The sequence below is a fragment of the Pongo abelii genome, assembly GCF_028885655.2.
Source record: "Pongo abelii isolate AG06213 chromosome 18 unlocalized genomic scaffold, NHGRI_mPonAbe1-v2.0_pri chr18_hap1_hsa16_random_utig4-1074, whole genome shotgun sequence".
NCBI classification, from domain to species: domain Eukaryota; kingdom Metazoa; phylum Chordata; class Mammalia; order Primates; family Hominidae; genus Pongo; species Pongo abelii.
Window position 1 is genome coordinate 1 of NW_026946739.1, and position 16,028 is coordinate 16,028.

The 16,028-nt window shown below is 49.5% G+C and overlaps 1 pseudogene; it reads left to right on the forward strand.

Annotated features, from left to right (window-relative positions):
- Nucleotides 1–663: 663 nt before the first annotated feature.
- LOC129053942 (small ribosomal subunit protein eS24-like) overlaps nt 664–16,028 on the forward strand; it is a 105,281-nt pseudogene continuing 89,916 nt past the window's right edge.

Genomic DNA, 16,028 nt, shown 5'->3' on the forward strand with positions numbered 1-16,028 from the left:
AGGGCGCTGACTTTTTTAGAATGGGCGAAGGCAGCTGTCTCCCAGTGACCAGAACGATTACTGCCTTTAAAAAGTCGTGAAAATGATCGTGAACTGTACCCCACACCGAGAGCGCCTCTGCCCCCCAAGACGGCGGAGACGCCCCCAGCTTCCACCGCCAGCTCGCGGGGCAAGAGGGGTGCGAGCGACTCTGGCCAGGCCCCAGGGATGGGGACCGGGTGGCGAGGCCCTGACCGACGGGAACCCAGGAACTCACGTGGCGGGGGCGCCCGGGGCTTCAGCACGAAGACCCATCCCGTCTGCCCCTGGACTCCCGCGAGCCCCGCGGGCCTCTCCGCTCGCCCCGCCGCCCACCTGCCAGGGGAAGGAGCGCAGTGCGCGCGCCGCCAGGAAGCGGCGCTCGAAACTCTGCAGCAAGAGTTCGGTCCCCGCGTTCTCCTCGGGCGCCATGACGTAGGCGGGACCACAGGGTTTTCGGGAGACCGGGCGGAAGCCGGGCCTGGACTGAAGAGGGGCGGGCGCAGGGCAGTGCGCGAGGGCAGAGAGTGGGCGGGGCCCGGGGGTAGGGTCAGGAGGAGCGTCCTGGGGGCGGACTCTAGGGCGCGGCCAGGATGAGCGTTATGAGGGCGGGGCCTGGGGTTGGGCCAGGATGAGCGTCATGAGGGCGAGGCCTGGGGTAGGGCCAGGATAAGCGTCGTTGGGGAGGGTCCTGGGGAGAGTCCCGGTTGGCGGGTCCTGGGGCGGGTCCAGGATAAGGCGATCCTGGAAGCGGAGCTTCGGAAGCGTCCAGGTTGGTGGCGTCCTGGAGGCGGGGCCTTGCGTGGTGGCAGGATGAGTCCTGGAGGCGGGCATTAGGGCGGGGATAAACGCCATTGGGTTCAGGAGGCGGGACTCGGAGCAGAGCCCAGGAGACAGGTCTTAGGGCGGGGCTAAGGCCAGACCCAGAGAAGGGCTCAGAAGGCGGGGCCGGGGCGGGGCGTTGACTATGTCGTAGACATGGCCAGGCGCTGCTCGGACTCTGGGAGGCGGAGCTTAGTACACGCCGTCGTGGGGAGGGTCCCAGCGTCTGGGAGGCGTGGCCGAGTCGGGGCTGCGGGCTGCGCTCAGGAGGCGGGCCCTGGGAGGCGGAGCTTAGGGAGGGGCCGGTGTCGGGAGGGACCCAGGGACTCGGAGGCCGGTCGGGGCTGAGCTCAGGGGCCGAGACGGAGCTGGGTTTGGGGCGGGGCCGAGATGGAGCGAGGGGTCCAGGATGTGGGAAACGGGAAGGGGTTTGAGGAGGGGATCGGAGTGTGGCTCAAGTTCGGGACGCGTTACCTGCGGAGGGTTTGTGGCGGGCCCAGGAGCGACGCCACGGTCTGCCGACGCGGGGCCAGGGGCGGGCCCCAGGATCCGGAGCTTCGGGCGGGGCCGAGTCCGGGTTTGGGGCCCGGGAGGCAGGTCCGGTTAGGGCTAGGGTCCCTGGGATTGTCGGGTCAGGCCTTGGGCCAACTTAGGCACTCTCGCAGTTCCTCCGCCTTCAGGAAGGTGTTTTTGGCAGGGGCCTTACGGGTGCGCGCTTCGGTCCTGGAGGCCTTAACCTAGCCTCCTCTCCATCAGCGCCACCCGTCTGGGGCCCAACAGGAGGGAGCTTTCCCTCTGTCTCCCAGCCTTTGGACTGTCACCAAACAAGCCATTCGTTCACCAAATACTTATTAAGCGCCTAGCATGTGCCTGACAAGGGAGATGTAACGGTGAGAAAAACTAGGTGTGGTCCAGGCCCTCCAGGGGCTCAGGGGCTCGTGGAAGAAGTGGACATTGAAGTACTTATCACACAAATGGGTATAAAAGTACAATAGCGGTATCTGCCACGAAGGCGAGCAGACAGCTAGCGGGGCTTCCAGGAGGAGTTTTGATCTTGCAGGGACAGGAAGGAGTTAGCTCCTGTAGGGTGGGATTGGGGGTGGTGGTGATACAGACGTGGGGACAGAGTGGAAAACAAAAATATAATTATTTTAGTTCAAAGTTATTGTGTCTTGAGTTGAAAGGCAGGGCAGTTAGCAACACAGTTCAGATTTCAGTACTGCCCCTGAAATCTGAACTGTGTTCAAAGTCTAAAACGTTTACCTTAGCAAATGCCTCAGAAAACTCCATTTGGAAGAGTCCCGAGAGCTAATTTGTTAAGTATACTTGCAGAAGGTAGATGAGGAGACAGGTTAAATCTTATTATCCCTTTCAGATGAGAGGCACTTGAGCCCTGCTCAGCTGTGAGAATAAGAGAGGGGCATTAATTCTAATTGAATACACTTGTTCTCTCATAGCTGTTGTTCCCCACCAGAACCAAATGAGCGCAAGATCTGAGAAAAAAAAGGGGTTCATCTTTTATTCCCCCAAACACTTTCATTTAAATCGAGAGGGTGGGATGTGGTTCTTGCTGTGTTTTTAGACAGAATCAACGGTTTCTGGGTCTGAGATGTTGCATACACCCTCTCAGTCCCCGTATCCTGAGATGGAGTCGCCTGAGAATCCACAGCAAGTCCTAACCAGGGATGGGTCTGGGTGATTAAGGAAGGTTGGCTTCAGAACTGGGCCAGGGACCCTGCTTTGCTTTTGCTGTTTTGATCACCTCTCTGCCTGCAGGAGACAAGGAAAACCAATGGGAACAGGTTAGTTATAAATCCTGGGCTTATTTTATTAACTCACATAATAGCTATTAATTGCCTTTCCTCCAAGCAGCAAAAGGGCATATATGGTCAATGCTATAATAAGTAACACTGTATTATGTTATACTAAAATATTAATAAATCTAGGTTGGTTCAGTCTTTCCTGAGTCCATAGATTGGAAGCAGATTGAGGAAGGACCCTAGCGGACCACAGAGTTGAGCCATGCACACAGAAGAAATCTTTTTTTCTTTCTTTTTTTTTTTTTTTTGAGACGGAGTTTTGCTCTCTTGTTGCCCATGCTGGAGAGCAACGGCGCGATCTTGGCTCACTGCAACCTCCATCTCCCAGGTTCAAGCGATTCTCCTGCCTCAGCCTCCCGAGTAGCTGGGATTACAGGCATGAGCCACCATGCCGGGCCATTTTTGTATCTTTAGCAGAGACAGGGTTTGAACACGTTGGCCAGGCTGGTCTCAAATTCCTGACCTCAGGTGATCTACTCACCTTTGCCTCCCAAAGTGCTGGGATTACAGGTGTGAGCCACCGCGCCTGGCCAGAAGAAATCTTTATCTTGGTGCGCGGGCTCTGATGAGGGACAAATGTCATCTATCTTGGATCTGAATCTGGAAGGATCAAGGCACTGAAGGGATTTTTTTTTGTTTCAGACAGTCTCCCTCTGTTGCCAGGCTGGAGTGCAGTGACACGATCTCGGCTCACTGCAACCTCTGCCTCCCGGGCTCAAGCTATTCTCCTGCCTCAGCCTCCTGAGTAGCTGGGACTACAGTCATGCGTCACCATGCCCAGCTAATTTTGGTATTTTTACTAGAGACAGGGTTTCACCATGTTGGCCAGGATTGTCTCAGTCTCTTGACCTCATGATCCACCTGCCTTGGCCTCCCAAAGCGCTGGGATTACAGGTGTGAGCCACCATCCCCGGACTCACTGAAGGGATTTTTTTTAATGTCACGGGGCTCTCACAGGTGCGGTGTGTTCGGACGCAAGTGAAGATTAGGACTGATGCTTACAACCAAACGTAAAATTCCAGGTGGTGTTGCTATGGGGAGCAGCATTAGGACAATCTGAGTGGTTTCAGTTGCAAGAGTGTGTGTGTACATGCAAGAACTACAGTCAAGATTCAACTTCTGGCTTTGAGGGTCTCTTTAATAACAGCAATAACAACCTAAGGCAGTTTAACAGTATGGAATGGTTGCCTTTTAGAAGTTAAGCTATGGGCATGGAAGTTCAATCAGTACATTGAAGTTTTTCCTTTATCTCTCCTATGGTTAATGGTTTGTGCAGAAAAGGACCAATTGATTTCTTTCTAAAACGTTGCTTCAGGGTGTAGAGACCTTTATAGGTCATGTTTCAACTTACAGAAAATTTTATAGTTCAAATATAAATTACGTTCAGTGTGGACTTTGTAATAGGATTTAAGGTTAAGTAAAGTTTCCACTTTCCTTAGGCTGTTTGCAGTGCCCAGCAGGCCCCATGATATCGAGATGGAAGTTATGTTAAAGAAGGAGATTGGTCAGGGATGGGCAGAATGAGGAATATGGGCAGCTCAGGCTAATGATACAATGATTGAGATGCAGAAAGTGGTCCAGGCACGGGATAATGCCTGTAATCCCAGTGCTTTGGGAGGCCAAGGCAAGAGGATCGCTTGATGTCAGGAGACCAGCCTGGTCAACAGAGTGAGACCTAACCTGTACAAAAAAAAATAATAATAATAATTAGTTGTGCATGGTGGTGTGCACCTGTAGTCTCAGCCACTTGGAAGGCTGAGGTCAGGGGACCCCTTGAGCCCAGGAGTTTGAGGCTGCAGTGAGCTATAATCACAGAACTGTACTCCAGCCTGGGTGACACGGTGAGGCCCTGACTCAAAAAAAATTGAGTCAGGGAAAAAATTGGAAATCTTAATCCTCCATACCCAGGAATGTGACCTTATCAGGAAATAGGGTATTTGTAGATGTAATCAAGTAACGATGAGTCATACTGGATTGGGGGCTGGTGGTGAGGGGGCAGATGCAATGACTTGTGTCCTTATAAAAGAAGAGAATGAGGGCCGGGCATGGTGGCTCATGCCTGTAATCTCAGCACACTTTGGGAGGGTGAGGTGGGCGGATCACTTGAGGTCAGGAGTTCGAGACCAGCCTGGCCAACATGGTGAAACTCCATCTCTACTAAAAATACAAAATTAGCACTGCGTGGTGGCTGGTGCCTGTAACCCCAGCTACTCAGGAGGCTGAGGTGGGAGAATCACCGGAACCTAGGAGGCGGAGGTTGCAGTGAGCCAAGATTGTGCCACTGCATTTCAGCCTGGGTGACAGAGGGAAACTCCGTCTCAAAAAAATAAAAGAGGAGAATGTGAGGTGAAGACAGAGACACAGGGAGGAGGCAGCCATGTGACGAGGGAGGAGAGATTGGAGCGATGCATCTAAAAGGAACACCAAGCATGGCCGGCAGCCACCAGAAAGCAGAAGAGGCAGGAAGGATTCTGTGTTACATGTTTCAGAGGAAGCGAAGCCCGGCTGACACCTTGATTTTGGGCTTCTAGCATCTAGGCCTGTGAGACAATACATTTCTGTTGTTTTCAGCCACGTTGTTGTTGTGGTTTTTTTTTTTTTTTTTTTTTGGAAACGGATTTTCATTCTTGTGTCCCAGGCCGGAGTGCAATGGTGTGACCTCGGCTCTCTGCAACCTCCTCCTCCCAGGTTCAAGCAATTCTCCTGCCTCAGCCTCCTGAATAGCTGGGATTACAGGCTTGCGCCACCTTGTCCAGCTAATTTTTGTATTTTTAGTAGAGGTGGGGTTTCACCATGTTGGCCGGGCTAGTCTCAAAATCCCGACTTCAAGCGATCCGCCCGCCTCAGCCTCCCAAAGTGCTGGGATTACAGGCATGAGCCACTGCGCCTGGTCTTGTGGTTATTTTTTTAGGCAAGATCCCGCTGTGTCTTCCAGGCTGGAGTGCAGTGGGACAATCTCAGCTCCTGCAGCCTCGACCTCCCTGGGCTCAGGTAATTTTCCCATCTCAGCCTCCAAGTAGCTGGGACTACACGCTTGGCTAATTTTTGTATTTTCTGTAGAGATGGGGTCTTGCTATATTGCCCAGGCTGGCCTCAAACTCCTTGGGCTCAAGCCATCTGCCTGCCTTGGCTTCCCAAAGTGCTAGGACTACAGGCATGAGCCACTATCCCTGGCCACCCTTGTTAAAAAATAAAGAATTTCAAATGGTGATGGCAGATTATGAAACCACAGTGGGGACTCTTCTGTGTGCCTGTGGGGCTGTCCATGTTGCAAGCCCATGAAGCCGGCCCTGGCTGCTGGGTTCTTGGAGTGCTGGACCTCCCGTGGCATGTAGCAAGGAGGTGTCATGGGTTATCACAACATATGATGATGAACTACAGGAGACCCAAAGACCACTCAGTCCTTTTTCCGACGAATGGCTGTGTATGTCACACTAGCAACAAACAGAACTGCAAGAGCTCCTGTGACAATGCTGAGCCCGATCACTGCGCCTTGCAGAGCAGCTGCCCTCTGTACCTACGCTCCTGTTAAGAAGCCAGAGGGTTTTTAATTACCTGATTATTAAGAGGCTGTTCTGGCTGCTCCTGGTTCCCTGGGAAGTTTCCCATCTAGCCACTAGTGAGTATTAATTATGGAAATGAAATGTACATTTAACCCGAGAAAATGCTCACTCTAGAGAAATCTCATAGGGCAAGTCATTGAAAGCCGATTTACTAAATGACCTCTTCGCCAAATGACCCATTTGCCTAATGACCACTTTGTCAAATGATCAATTTGCTGAAAGCCAATTCGCTGAAAATCTGTTTGTGGGATGTCCTGCTTATCAGTAACTGACAGTCAGACGCAGCTTATCCCAGGCTCCCAGTGGGATGTGAGACAGGGGAGGGGCTACAAAATAGTTGTAGCAAAACTTCAAAACTTAAAAAGAAGAAAAATCCTCCATAATTTGGTGAATTGGTCATTCATTTAGTTAGTTTTCTACAAAACAGACTGCTTCCTGTATGTTCACAAGGAGATCATGGGCAGTGGCTTACAAGAAGAGAAAGGATGTGTATCACCCCTGCCCTCCCCTCTTTTCCTTTTTTTTTTTTTAAGGCAGGAATCGGAGTGCCGTAGCACAATCACAGCTCACTGCAGCCTCAAACTCCTGGGTTCCAGCAATCCTCCCACCACAGCCTCCCCAGTAGCTGGGACTACAGGCATGTGACACCACACCCAGCTAATTTATTGTAGAGACAGGGTCTCACTATGTTGTCCAGGCTGGTCTCAAGCTCCTGGCCCCAAGTGATCCTCCTACCTCGTCCTCCCAAAGTCCTGGGATTACAAGTATGAGCCACTGTGGCCAGCCCATTACTTCTTCTTGCATGTAATTGCTTTAAGCCCTCGTTAGATCACTGGACAGTATCCAAGTCTCTCCTGGCAAAAGGAAAGATAGCCAGTGTGCGTAAACAACCCACAAAAGAAGGCAACAGCAAATTCTGAGATGATTTTATTCTTCCTTTGTGTCACCCAGATTGAAGGGGTTTGAAGACTTGAGAATTTGCAGTCTCGTTTCAGACTCTCCCCTCTCCTTTTTTCAGCATCGAGTGAACAGCAGGGTTTTGCTCCTCCCCTATGAAGAGCTTTCTGTGCTATTGAAGGAGGGCTGATTTCCGTATCTGGAAGGGGCATCTTGGGAGCAGACTGTACACAGTGATTTCCTGAGGACTGGAAGGATTACAGCCTGACTTTCTCTAAAAAGCACCTTCCCTCTGCCTAAAAGGCACTATGTAAAATGTTACCAGCAGGTCGAGGGATTCCCTACCTCCCGTGCTATCTGTTTGGAGCTGTTGGCATCTTGTTCCTGCGGCTCCAAAGCTGCTGGGAAACAGGATTGTTCTGCTTGAATTCCCTCCTCCCCACCATGAGACCCCTTTTTGATTCTTTTCTATCTCAGGACAAAGCAGACTATGTTGACAGTTTTCTGGCAGCTGCTTTTGTATCTCACCTGGCTGCTGGTCATAAGAGTTCACGAGCATTTCCTGGGTGACTGCCAGGGAGCCGTTGTGGGTTTGGGGGTGACTCCCAGGAGCTTACACATGAATGGGTAGATGTGGGTGCTGTTAAAAGGCTCGGCCAGGCGATTCCTCTTGAAATCTAGCCCAAAAGCTCTGAATATGGCCTTCGTATCCATGAGGACACTATCAAAGCCATGGCTGCCTTTGTTGAAACACATTATAATTCTCTGAAAAATAATAACGATAAAAAAGCCATTTTAGATTCCAATCCCCTGAAAGAAAACTGTCCCTTAGTTAATGTCATGCTTGTTAGATCCATGAAGTCTTTGAGAATTTAAACTACAAGGACACTGCTCTCTGTGGTGGTGGAGAGAATACCAAGGATTTAAAGGTCTTTAAGAAAGAGAATGTAGAAAGCATAGCCATTGGAAGCAGCAAGATGATGATAATCGTACTGACAGTAATAATAAGCTCAAATATATAGAGCTTTCTATGTATCATGAATTGTTCTGAATGCTTCATAAATATACGTTACCTCCTTTACCCTCATGGCAGCCCAGTAAAGGCGCCATTCCCCATTTTACAGCAGGGGAAACTGAGTTACAGAGCTTGTCTGCACTGAGTCAACAGGAACAAATTCTAGATCAGGTCACTGAAGCCAAGCAATCTGGTTCCAGAGCCAAATAGATGTATTTTTTATGGTATACATACACATGCATACATTTTTAGGGGAAGAGTGGGGGTAGGATGGGATGAGGATTCTGGGTAATTGCTTGGTAAATGCCAAATACCTTTCTTGTCTGTCCCTCTTTTCAAATGATAAAGTAATGTCAATTGCAACACTTTTTTTTTTTTTTGTGACAACGTCTAGCTGGAGTACAGTGATGCAGTCATAGCCCACTGGAGCCTCAAATTCCTGGGCTCAAGCAATCCACCCACATCAGCTTCCCAAGTAGTTGGGACTACAGGCCCACACTACTATGACCAGCTAATTATTTTAATTTTTGTAGAGATAGCAGGTGGTGCTGGGGGTGTCTCGCTATGTTGCCCAGGGTGGTCTCGAACTCTTGACCTCAAGTGAACCTCCTGCCTCAGCCCCACAAAGCTCTGGAATTATAGGTGTGAGCCACTGTGGCTGGCTACAATACTATATATTTTAGACCAACAGATATTCTAGCATATAAGAAATGTGATGCTCTCTGTACATTGAATAGTTGGTCTAATATTTGGCCTGGTGGATACAGAAATTTCCTGTCTGCTCCGCTCTGGTTGAAGAAACCAGTCCGACTGTCTCTGAGGCTATGGAGCAGTCCATCAGGAATGAAAGCCCTCGGCCAGGCACGTTGGCTCACACCTGTAATACCAGCACTTTGGGAGGGCGAGGCAGGTGGATTACTTGAAGTCAGGAGTTGGACACCAGCATGGCCAACATGGTGAAACCCTGTCTCTACAAAAAGTAGAAAAATTAGCTGGGCCTGGTGATGCATGCCTGTAATTCCAGCTACTCAGGAGGCTGAGGCAGGAGAATCACTTGAACCTGGGAGGTTCAGAGGTTGCAGTGGGGGGCTGAGATCACACCACTGCATTCTAGCCTGGGCGACAGAGCGAGACTCTCTCAAAAAAAAAAGAAAAGAATGAATGTCCTCATGATGGCCTCAAGCACGTTGGTCCCTGAAGAGACTCAAGGAAGGCCCACTTTACTCTGCACTGCAAAGCAGGCAGGTGGACAGGAATCTCAGAAGTGGATTCAGTGAGAGGCATTGACCCAAAGGATTTTCTGTCTAATGGTCGGTTCAGCAGAAGATTAAACTGAGCACAGCATCCTGTTCCCTGAAACTATCTGGTTGGCCAGTGGGGAATGTTCTTGTCTCGTTAAATGTCCTCATGCTACTGTCAAGATATCCTGTTACAAAACGTCATAAACCAGGTTTAGAAATAGCCAAGTGACTGTGGAATTTCTCCTTGGCAAGGCCTTAGCTATGGGCGTGCGATTGGTGTGCAGTAATCACAGTGTTCTGGGCCACTTGAAGGATAAAATATACCTTAGATGATAAACTGTTGTATTTTAATGTGAATATTTCCACCAACATTAAACAGTAACCCCATGAGTTTTCTTATACCTGTTACACTCTGGAGTTGCAACAAGCTAACATGAAGCAAGTTGCCAACATAATTATCGCATTTGTCTCCTATTCACAGCAAGGGTTCTTCAAGCTGTACCTGGTGCAGTCTTCCCTCACATGAGGTTTATAGCATCATTTATTTAATTATTTATTTATTTTTTGAGACGGAGTTTCACTCTGTTGCCCAGGCTGGAGTGCAATGGTGCGATCTTGGCTGACTGCAACCTCCACCCCGCCGGGGTTCAAGCGATACTGCTGCCTCAGCCTCCCGAGAAGCTGGGGTTATAGGCGCCTGCTACCATGCCCGGCTAATGTTTGTATTTTTAGTAGAGACGGGGTTTCACCGTGTTGACCGGGCTGGTCTCAAACTCCTGACCTCAGGTGATCCACCTGCCTCAGCCTCCCAAACTGTTGGGATTACTGGCGTGAGCCACGGCCTCTGGCTATAGCATCATTTAAACTTTGTTTCTGCCATGAATTTTTAGTTGGTAGTTAACAAAAAATAGACCACCTCATTTATGTCTCACAGTTAGCATTGGTTTTTGTGTTTTCTTTAGGCTTGTTTTTTAATTGTTTTTAAAATTGTGAAACAGGGTCTTGTTCTGTTGCTGAGGCCAGAGTGCAGTGATACAATCTTGGCTCACTGCAGCCTCAACCTCCTGGGCTCAAGCAATCCTCCCACTTTAGCCTCCTGAGTAGCTGGGACTACAGACACGAGCCACCACCGCTGGCTAATTTTTAATTTTTAATTTTTTTTTTTTTTGAAATGGAGTTTTGCTCTCTCGCCCAGCAGGTTGGAGTGCAGTGATGTAATCTCGGCTCAGTGCAACCTCCACCTCTCGGGTTCAAGCAATTCTCCTGCCTCTGCCTCGGCACTCACCACCATGCCTGGCTAATTTTTAAAAAATTTTTTTAGTAGCGACAGGGTTTCATCATGTTGGCCAGGCTGGTCTTGAACTCCTGACCTCAAGTGATCCACCCACCTCGGCCTCCCAAAGTGCTGGGATTACAGGTGTGAGCCTCCACGCCAAGCCTAATTTTTAAATTTTTTGTAGAGACCAGGTTTTGCCATGTTGTCTAGGCTGGTCTTGAACTCCTGGGCTCAAGTGATCCTCCTGCCTTGGCCTCTCAAAGTGCTGGGGTTACAGGCATGGCACTTATGCCTGGCCCTTAAAGCTGCTTTTAATAACAGCTTTATTGAAAGGTAATTCACATACCGTGCAATTTACCCATTTAAAGTGTACAATTTGGCCGGGCATCGTGGCTCACACTTGTAATCCCAGCACTTTGGGAGGCTGAGGTGGGAGGATCGCTTGAACCCAAGAGTTTGAGATGAGCCCGAGCAAGATGGCAAAACTCTGTCTCGACCAAAAATACAAAAAAAGTTAGCTGGCCATGGTAGTGTGTGTCTGTAGTCCCAGCTACTCAGGAGGCTGAAGTGGGAGGATGCTTTGAGCCCGGGAGGTGGAGGGTGCAGTGAGTTGAGATTGCACCACTGCACTCCAGCCTCGGCAACAGAGCCAGACCCTGTCTCTAAATAAATAGATAAAGTGTATAATTCAGTGGTTTTTAATATATTCACAGAGTTGTGCAGCCATCACCACCATCAATTTTGGAAATTTTAATTATCCCAGAAGAAACCCTGTATCCATTAGCAGTCACCCCTTATTTCCCCCTGACTATCCCCACCCCGGCTCCTGGCAACCATTAATCTACTTTCTGTTTCTTTGGATTTTCATATTCTGGGCATATATATATATATATATATATATATATAATCATCTAATATTTGTCTGGCTTCTTTCACTTAGCCTAATGGTTTCAAGGTGTATCCAGGTTGTAACATGAATCAGCCCTTCATTCCATATTTTGGCTGATTAATATTCCATCCCACGGGTAGACTGTACTTGTTTGCCCATTTATCTGTTGTTGATAGGCATTTGTGTTGTTGCCACCTTTTGACAATTATGAATAATTTTGCTACGAGCATCTGTGTGTGTCTTTGTATGAACAGGCTTGCATATTTTTTGATATGGGCAAGTGAGAACCAGTGGCGGGGGGTCTTTGTGGTGAATTTTTTGGTGATCTTTGTGTACTCTGTATAATGATCAGCCACGCAGGCTTGGGGACAGCACTTAACCTTACATTTCTTTCTTTTTTTAAAGATAGGGTCTGTCTCTCTTTGCCACCCAGGCCAGAGTGCAGTTGATGCAGGGCAGGGGAGCCCCGCAGTGGAGCATAGTGTGTCCGCAGCTGGTGGGTTCTTAGTCTCACTGACTTCAAGAATGAAGCCGCGGACTCTCGCGGAGTCACAGTTCTTAAATGCGGCGTGTCTGGTGTTTCTTCCTTCTGATGCTCGGGTGTGTTCGGTTTCTTCCTTCTGTTGGGTTTGTGGTCGCGCTGGCTTCAGGAGTGAAGCTGCAGACCTTCAAGGTGTGTGTTACAGCTCTTAAGGCTGTGCGTCTGGAGTTGTTTCTTTCTCCCGGTGAGTTCATAGTCTCGCTGGCTTCAGGAGTGAAGCTGCAGACCTTCGTGGTGAGTGTCACAGCTCATAAAGGCAGTGTGGACCCAAAGAGTCATCAGCAGCAAGGTTTATTGCAAAGAGCAAAAGTACAAAGCTTCCACATTGTTGAAAGGCACCCCAACGGGTTGCCACTGCTGGCTGGGGCAGCCTGCTTTTATTCTCTTATCTGGCACCACCCACATCCTGCTGATTGGTCCATTTTACAGAGAGCCGATTGGTCTGTTTTACAGAGAGCTGATTGGTCCGTTTTGACAGGGTGCTGACTGGTGCATTTATAATCCCTGAGCTAGACACAAAATTTCTCCAAGTCCCTACTAGATTAGCTAGATACAGAGTGTCCATTGGTGCATTCACAAACCCTGAGCTAGACACAGGGTGCTGACTGGTGTGTTTACAAACCTTGAGCTAGATACAGAGTGCCCATTGGTGTATTTACAATCCCTTAGCTAGACATAAAGGTTCTCCAAGTCCCCACAAGACTCAGGAGCCCAGTGGTCTTCACCAAGTGGATCCCGCACCAGGGCGGCAGGTGGAGCTGCCGGCCAGTCCCACCCAGCACGCTGGTACTCCTCAGCCCTTGGGTGGTCGATGGGACTGGGCGCCGTGGAGCAGGCTGCGGCACTCATCGGGGGGGCTCGGGCTGAGCAGGAGCCCATGGCGGGTGGGGAGGAGGCTCAGGCATGGCGGGCTGCAGGTCCGGAGCCCTGCCCTGTGGGGAGGCAGCTAAGGCCAGGTGAGAAATTGGGGCCCACCCCGCCCGTGCCCACCCAGAACTGGCACTGGCCCGCAAGGGCTGCGCCCAGCCCCGGTTCCCGCCCATACCTCTCCCTCTACACCACCCTGCAAGCTGAGGGAGCCAGCTCCAGCCTCCGCCAGCCCAGAAAGGGGCTCCCACAGTGCAGCGGCTGGCTGAAGGGTTCCTCAACTCCCACCAAAGTGGGAGCCCAGGCAGAGGAGGTGCCGAGAGTGAGCTCGAGGGCTGCCAGCACGCTGTCACCTCTCAATAGCACTTGAGGGTTCTTGCCTTTGCCCAGGAAAGAATTCAAGGGCAAGCTGGAGGTATAGAAGAAAACAGCTTTATTGAAGAGGCAGTGTTACAGCCCTGTGATTGCTCCTGTTGGTCAGGGTTACCCTGGAGGCAGAGAGTAGCGGCAGAGAGTTTGCAATCACATTTATACCCACTTTTAATTGCATGCAGATTAAAAGGCAGTTTATGCAGGAATTTCTAGAAAATTTGTAGTAACTTTTGAGTCATTGGGTCATTGCCATGGAAAGGGGCAGTAACCCCCGGGTGTTGCCATGGCAATAGTAGACTCACATGGCACACTGGTGGGCATCTCTGATGGAAAGCTTCTTCTGCCCCAGCCCGGTTTTAGCTAGTCCTCAATTTGTTCTGGTGTCCAAGCCCTGCCTGTGGAGTCAAGCCCTGCTTCCTGTCTCACAGTGGCATGATCATGGCTCACTGCAGTCTCGACACCCCCGGGGCTCAAGCAATTCTCCCACCTCAGCCTCCTGAGTTGCTGGGACCACAGGCACGTGCCACTACGCCCAGCTACATTTTTTTTTTGCATTTTTTGTAGAGATGGTGTTTCACTGTGTTGCCTAGGCTGGTCTCAAACTCCTGGGCTGAAGCAATCTACCTACCTTAGCCTTCTAAAGTGCTAGGATTACAGGTGTGAGCCACTGCACCCAGCCCAACCTTACATTTTTAATCTCAAGTCACTTCTGTCTAGGTTTTGATTTCTTCTTTAAAATGGTGGAACTAATAGCATCTATTTTGTAGGGTTGTTGGAAAGGCGAAAATGAAAGAACTGCTATTCAATGTTTAGTGAAGTGCTATGCACAATTTTGAATAATGAAGGTGGTGTTTATTTTTTATTATTTGTTAATTTTTTAGAGACGGGGTCTTGCTCTGTTGCTCAAGCTGGAGTGCAGTGGTGCAATCACAGCTTACTGCAGCCTTGACCTCCTGGGCTCAAGAAATCCTGCCACCTCAGTCTCCTGTGTAGCTGGGACTACAGGCATGTATCGCCGTGTCTGGCTATTTATTTATTTGTTTGTTTTTGTAGAGATGGGGTCTCCCTATGTTGCCCGGGCTTGTCTTGAACTCCTGGCCTTAAGCAATCCTCCTGTCTTGGCCTCCCAAAGCACAGAGATTGCAGGCATGAACCACCATGGCCAGCCTTATTTTTATTTTTAAATCAGCCTTGTCAAGTTGAATTGGTCATTACTTTTGTATAACGGTAATTTGGGGCAGCATTGGTTGGTCGCGGGGTGGGGAACATTTAGGACCCTGTGGGCTACAACTCTTAGTGTGTGCACTTATTTTATTTTGTTTTGTTTTGTTTTATTATATTATATTATATTTTTTTGAGACAGGGTCTCACTCTGTTGCCCAGACTGGAGTGCAGTAGCATGATCTTGGCTCACTGCAACCTCTGCCTCCCAGATTCAAGCGATTCTCCTGCCTCAGCCTCCAGAGTAGCTGGAACTACAGATGCGTGCCACCAGGCTCGGCTAATTTTTGTATTTTTAGTAGAGATGGGGTTTCACCATGTTGGCCAGGCTGGTGTCAAACTCCTGACCTCAGGTGATACACCTGCCTCAGCCTCCCAAAGTCCTGGGATTATAGGCGTGAGCCACCGTGCCCGGCTGTGTACTTATGTTTGATTTTTGCAGAACCACCCTTCCCTAATGGTTGTCTCCTAGATCCAAGGTGACTTTATTCATTTTAGAATGAACTTACCCCATTGATACTGTAACCAGAGTTGGCATACATCATGATTAGTAGAACCTGGTCATGTTTAGAGAGATGGAAGTGTTCTGGAATCTCCTCCTTCTTGTAGCCGTGGAGGTGAGCGTACACATTCTTCATTGCCTGGTAAAGGTCTTCCTCTTGTCCCAGTTTGGGCAGGGGCATCCCAAAGCCACCGTAGCCCACAATATCAAACTTGACCAAGTCCCTGAACTTGATGTAATTGGACAAGGGGATCTTGTTGACATTGGGTCTCTTCTTCACGGTGGTCATCCCATGGTGTCATGTGATGATGACACTGAGGTGCTCTGCAGGCTGTGCTTCTCAGTGGCTCCCACCAGATACCCGATGGTCCTGTCGATTTGCTGAATCATCAACTTCCTGTTCGCTGCCTCTGGCCCAAATCGATGTCCCACGTTATCTGGCTCTCTGTAGTACAGCGTCACAAAGTCAAAGTCTTCCTTGGTGAACCAGTTCACGACAGTATCGATGTTCTCCCTCCGCTCTCTCTCATTGCTGTTTGGGTGAGTGTAGGACTCCACCAGGGACCGCTTGACAGCCTCACCCTCGTATTTAGCACCTCCTCTGGAATAGTGGAATGATGCCACTTTGTTCCCCTGCAAGTACAAGAAGAAAATTCCATCAGGGCTATTTCTCATACCTTTCTCACAATCAGCAAAGCTCGAGTTGTCTACATCTGTGCCCCAGTCCAAAGGCATAAAAAATATGTGGTCTTTGGAGTCAGACAGGGTGGAGCTAGGATTCTGGGCTTCCCCAGGATCTCATAGCATCTACAACACTGTTAGTTACAAGATGTGCTATTATTTTATGGGCTACTGAGCAGAAAAATGCTGCCAACGAGACCGTGACATTCCAGTGATTGTAAGGTGTATTCCAACTTCAGACATGGCAAAATGAAAAATAATTCCTTAGAATAGAGGGAGACAGTAATTTCTGAGTTGTTGGTG